This window comes from Myotis brandtii, unplaced genomic scaffold (genome assembly GCF_000412655.1).
Source record: "Myotis brandtii unplaced genomic scaffold, ASM41265v1 scaffold165, whole genome shotgun sequence".
Taxonomy (NCBI): Eukaryota; Metazoa; Chordata; class Mammalia; order Chiroptera; family Vespertilionidae; genus Myotis; species Myotis brandtii.
In genome coordinates this window covers 10,743,190-10,749,189 of record NW_005356042.1, presented here as the reverse complement: position 1 = coordinate 10,749,189, position 6,000 = coordinate 10,743,190, and the positions used below count along the sequence as shown (strand labels likewise).

Below are 6,000 nucleotides of genomic sequence, written 5' to 3'. Positions count from 1 at the left end.
CCCCTGGCCAGAAGTGAAATTTTTTTTAGGTGTGGGGAAAAAATTTTGTTCTCTATCCCTGAGAAGCTATTGAATCCTGCATCACCTCCCATTTAGGGATCTAAGTGGGGCTGAAGAATAGTCAGAGTAAAAAACAAAACAAAACACAGAAATGCTCAGATATCACAAAGCAGCCAAAACCTTATGCACGTTAATCCTCCCTAATGACAGTGACCATGAATGAGTGGGGCTGAAGAATAGTCAGAGTAAAAAACAAAACATAGAAATGCTCAAATATCACAAAGCAGCCAAAACCTTATGCACTTTAATCCTCCCTAATGACAGTGACCATGAATGAACATGGCAGGGCAAAATTTGCCAGAGCAGTTACATGGGCTTTTGAGAGGAAGTGAAGGGAGCTCTCAAGCCCATCTTTCTAGGAGAGGAGCGGGCAAGTGACTAAGAGCTGAGCTCTAGATCAGAGGTCATGGGTTCAAATCTCAGCTGTGACACCTAGTAGATTAGATACCTAAACTTTGGGTAGGTTGCCAAACTTCTCCATGCCTCAGTTTCTTCATCTATAAAATGAGGGTGATGATACTCACCCTATAGGGTAATGTAAAGATTAAATGAGATGATGCAACTAAAGCACAAAGCATAGAACCTGGTACTTAATAAACACTTATCATTATTATCATCATTATTTGAAAAGCAACTCTAGACAAATGGCCAGTAATAAAGCTACTGACCACTTGGGGAACAAGAATAGACACTCAGACATTTAACCCAAGGACACAAGCAGACAAACAGAACATCGTGTTCTTCAGAGACACAAATGAAGTAATTTTATTCTGCCTCTAAGTTATTTTGTTCCCTGGTTGAACAACACAGTGTTATGACTCAGATTAAATTATAATTGTGTTTCTATATTCTTCTGCTGTTAAATATTTCATTTTTAGGCCTCTTTTGAAGGGGGGAAAAAAAGGTCTTCCTAGCCAATTTACTCCTCAAACTTGACAAATTCATTTTTATTCCCCCACCCTCATCATCCCAGGCCACTGCTGGCATTTTGCTGTACCAAGGATTAGATTTGTGTTTTATTCCAATAACTGAACATCGATAATCATGAAAATAGTTGGCATCTGTTTTCTGTTGAAATGTGAAAGCTTCAGAGCAATATTTACAAAACCCACTTCCCCAATCACTGCTTTCAGATTTAATTAAGTAACAGTAAAATATGACATTCCAAATCAGAGTTACAAGCTGTTCTTGGGCTGTGGCAGGCCAATCCTTTATATTTTCAAATTTATCAGTATGCTACTTGAGAAACATCACTTACCCAGCTGATCCAACAAATGCTCTCTCCTCTCAATCACATGCAATACAGTTTGGGTTTTCCTGACTCAAATCCCAGTCAAAGCTCTCTCACACACGTTTTAGAGACTAGGGGTGATATGGGGAATATTTCAATATTGGTAGTGTATAAGCTGGGGCACATTCATGAGTTAATCACTTATTTAGTAAAGATAGTGTGGCATAAATAAATCAGAGCAGGAGCAGGAAAAGAATTATTTTTTATAAAACTCAAGTCCCCATTCAGAAAGCTGAGAAAATTTTCCCTAGGAGAGCATGTGGGCAGACAACAAATTTCACACATCCAATTACACAGCCATAGTACGCTATTTGAAGCAAACCCACCATTAAACATTACGAGGTGAAGTACTATTTACACAAATAAAAGGCAAATCACAATAGAGTCAAGAATTTAGCACTAGAAAGAATTTAATACAATCTTCCTTCTGTTCCCTTTACAGATCAGGAAGCTAAACAGAGGGGAGGCCAGATGCCATAAATCCACACGCACAGTGGGAGGCAGAGCCAGGACCAGGTCTTCTGAGTCTCACAGCTCTTTTTTAAGAAGGCAAGTCATGTCTCTGGCCTGCTTAGGTACCCTTTCTAACTTTCTCAGAATGTTTCCAGTGCTGTCTAATATAGAAGTTACTAGCCAAATGTGGCTATTTTTAATTAGTTTAAATTAAATTTAGCCCTGGCCAGGTGGCTCAGTTGCTTGTAGTGTCATCCTGTACACCAAAAGGTTGCAGGTTCGATTCCTGGTCAGACCACATACCTAGGTTGCAGGTTTGATACCCAGTCGGGGCATGTAGAGGATGCTATCAATCGATGTTTCTTTCTCACTCACATCAATGTTTTTCTCTCTCTCTCCTTCCCTCTCTCTCTAAAATCAATAAAAGCATATCCTAGGATGAGGATTTTAAATAATTTAATTTGACTTATTTTAAAATTCAGTCCAACCGGGGTGGTTCAATGGTTGAGCATCTACCTATAAACCAGGAAGTCACGGTTTGATTCCTGGTCAGGGCACATGCCAAGGTTGTGGGCTTGATCCCAAGGGGGGGGAGTGCAGAAAGCACCCAATCAATGACTTTCTCTCATCATTGATGTTTCTATCTCTCTCCTTCTCCCAGCTCTCTGAAAGCAATAAAAATATAATCTTAAAAAAATATTTTTAATAAAACAAAATTTAAAATTCAGTCCCTCCATCACACAGCCACATTTCAAGAGCCCAACATGTGTCTAGTGGCTACTGAATCACATATCACAGATACATGAACATTTCCATAATAGAAAGTTCTACTGGTCAGTACTGGACCCAATGCTGGGAAGCTTCCTTGCCTGGGCCCAAGAAAAACACGGGGAGGGGAGGGGGGAGTGAAAGAACAAGAGAAAGTGGGCTAACACCCTCTTTCAGGCCCTCCCCAGACCCAGCCTCCAAGAGTCTATAGAACGTTCAGCTTGTTCTGATGCCTCTTGGGATCCCAAGAGAAGTCTGAAACTCCCTCTCTATAAAAGATCACCTAATGTCTGTATGGCTCTTTACAGTTTAAAAGTAATGTCATGAGGTCTCCTTTGATCCACACAACAACTGGTAAAACAAAGATCCCCATTTTATAACTGAGAAAAATGAGATTCAAAGAAGTAAGGTTTGCCAAAGATATGCAAGGAAGCCAAGATTCCAATGAAAAATTCTGACTTTAAAAGTTGCCTTTCTTAACACCACCTCTTCTTCCTTCTTCTCTGAAGATATTCACATATGTCTCAGGCCTTCTTAAGGACACCGGCTGAGTCTTGCTCATCTGTGTAGCCCAGGTGATACCTAGCAGTACCATCCTCACTCAATCAAATGGTCCATAAGCCTGGTTCTCGCATCTCACTCTCTTCTCTAGTGGGGAGGTTGAGAAGACAAATCAAGTTCAAAGGAAACAAGACAAATATTTGGAATTGCACTTCTGAATGCTCAACTCCAGAAATATAGGAATTTTGCACAAATTCACTTCAGAGGATTGAATTCCCTATTCTGACACAGGTGGTTATATATCATGATTGAGAAGGGGTTTTAAAGGCAGACAAAAGGCATTTGTCTTCATATGGCCATATTCTTAAGTTTCTAGTGGTTTTCTCACACACACACACACACACACACACACACACACACACACACGATTCTATGGATATTCATAGTATCCCAAGAACATAATTTAAATCTCACATGTGAATGTAACCATTTAATTCTAATCATAATGCTATGAGATGGGTACTATAATTAGCCCCTCACAGTTGAAGAAATTTAGGTTCTGAAAGTTTAAGTAAATTTAAGTAAATCCTCCATCACTACAGTTCACAGGTCACAGTGTTGGGATATTTGAATATAAGTCTGCCTGATTCCAAACTCCTGACCATGCTAGTATTCTGACTCTCAACAAAATCTAAAATAGACACTGTGGATTTATGTAAATTTGTCATGGAAAATAAGGACCTAGGGTGAAAAAAAGCTTTCAAAATAGTTGTGAGTAAGCTTCAATGTGGGCATATATATCATATTTTGAACATATTCCTATTCTGCTCCCAGCATTTCTATTATCAACATTCATTTTTTTAAAAGGGCTGCCCTTTGTCTTTAGCAGAAGAACCCAGAGCCCTTTTAGTCACAAAGATCAAAATAAACATTAAGCATTTAGGAATAAAACAACCAATAGTTCTGAGTCCTCTTCTTAGAAGAGTACATATTCATGACAAATTAAATTTCTAGATGAAATTGCTTCGTGACTTTAAGAATCTAGGACTCGCTTTCCAGCCAGCGCCAAGCCATGGGTATCTCTCAGGACAACTGACACAAGCGCAGCAAGACCTAGGGCAAGAGAAAGCCCTACCACAAAAAGTGAAAATATGAGCTGGGATGCCCTGCTGCAACACTAAGATTGGACCCCGACGCATACACACAGTCAGAGTGCGGGGAGGCAACAAGAAGTACCGAGCCTTGAGGCTGGACGTGGGCAACTTCTCTTGGGGCTCAGAGTGTTGTACGGCAAAACAAGGATTATTGATGTTACCTACAATGCATCCAACAATGAACTGGTCCGCACCAAGACCCTAGTAAAGAACTGCATCGTGCTCATTGACAGCACACTGTACTGACAGTGGTACAGTCCCAATAAGCAGTGCCCCTGGGCTGCAAGAAGGGGGCCAAGCTGACTCCTGAGGAGGAAGATATTTTAAACAAAAAAAGATCAGAGAAAATTCAGAAGAAATACAATAAAAGGAAAAGAAATGCCGAAATCAGCAGTCTTCTTGAGGAGCAGTTCCAACAGGGCAAGCTTCTTGCATGCATGGCTCCAGACCAGGCCAGTGTGGCCAAGCAGATGGCTATGTGCTCGAGGGCAAAGAGCTGCAGTTCTATCTGAGGAAAATCAAGGCCCAGAAATCCTCTTCCCTCCTACCTTAACTCATGTAATAAAGGTGTTTATTCTTAAAAAAAAAAAAAAAAATCCAGGACTTTAAAAAAAAATTTTATTATGGAAACTCTCAAATATTCATTAAAGAAGAAAGGAAAGTATAATACATCCTTATGAACCATTTTCAACAGGTATCAGCTCATGGTCAATCTTGTTTTATCTAATCCCCCTACACTCACTTTGTTTCCTGGTATTTTAAGGTAAACCTCACATATCTATCACTTCCCCTGTGAATACTTCAATAATGCATTTTTAACAGATAAGGACACCTTTTTAAACATAATGGCAATGCCATATCACACTTAATAAAATTACAGTAATCTCTTAACATCATCTGAAACCCAATCATACTCAAATTTCTCCAACTGTCCTAAATGTCTTTTTTCAGTTGATTTAGTCCCATCAGAATCCAACAAGATTCATACATTGCATTTGGTTCTTATGTGTTTTAAGTCTCTTATTCTAGCACCACTCACAAAAATGAACACAAAACAAATTAAAACTTAAAGACCCAAAGCTGTAAAACTCCTAGGGGAAGAAATGTAAAGAAAAGGCTCCTTGACATTGGTCCTGGCAACAATTTTTTGCATATGACACCAAAAGTACAAGCAACAGAAGCAAAAACAAGTGGGACTACACCGAACTAAATAGATTTTGCAAAGCAAAAGAAATAATCAACAAAGTGAAAGGCAATGTACAAAATTGGAAAAAATATTTGCAAACCATATGTCTGATAAGAGGTTAGTATCCAAAATATATAGTTGTAGGAATTCCTACAACTCAAGAACAATAAAACCCGGTTTTTAAAAGTGGGCAGAAGAATTGAATAAATATTTCTCCAAAGACATACAAACGGCCAACGGGTACATGAAAAAAATGCTCAATATCACGAACCATCAGAGAAATGCAAATCAAAATCACAATGAAATATCACCTCACAACTGTTAAAACGGCTATCATCAAAAAGCCAAGAGATAATAAGTGTTGGCAAGGATGTGGAGAAAAGGGAACCCTTGTGCACTGTTGGAATATTGGGAACTAGGTCTAAAGCTCTCTACAGAATGCCTCACTTTCTGAGTTCTCTACCCTGCAGAGTGGTGTAGAAGGCAAATGTCCTGAGAATTTCATAATGGCTTTGCTCTAGAGTTAAGATTTTGCTGTCATATTCAATATTACAATATGTCCAATCAACACTTCCTCAATATAACAG

General features: G+C 39.1%; 1 pseudogene; it reads left to right on the top strand.

The window, feature by feature from the left end:
• The first annotated feature begins 2,694 nt into the window (after nucleotides 1-2,694).
• LOC106725480 lies at nucleotides 2,695-4,837 on the top strand (annotated as a pseudogene).
• The last annotated feature ends 1,163 nt before the right edge of the window (nucleotides 4,838-6,000 follow it).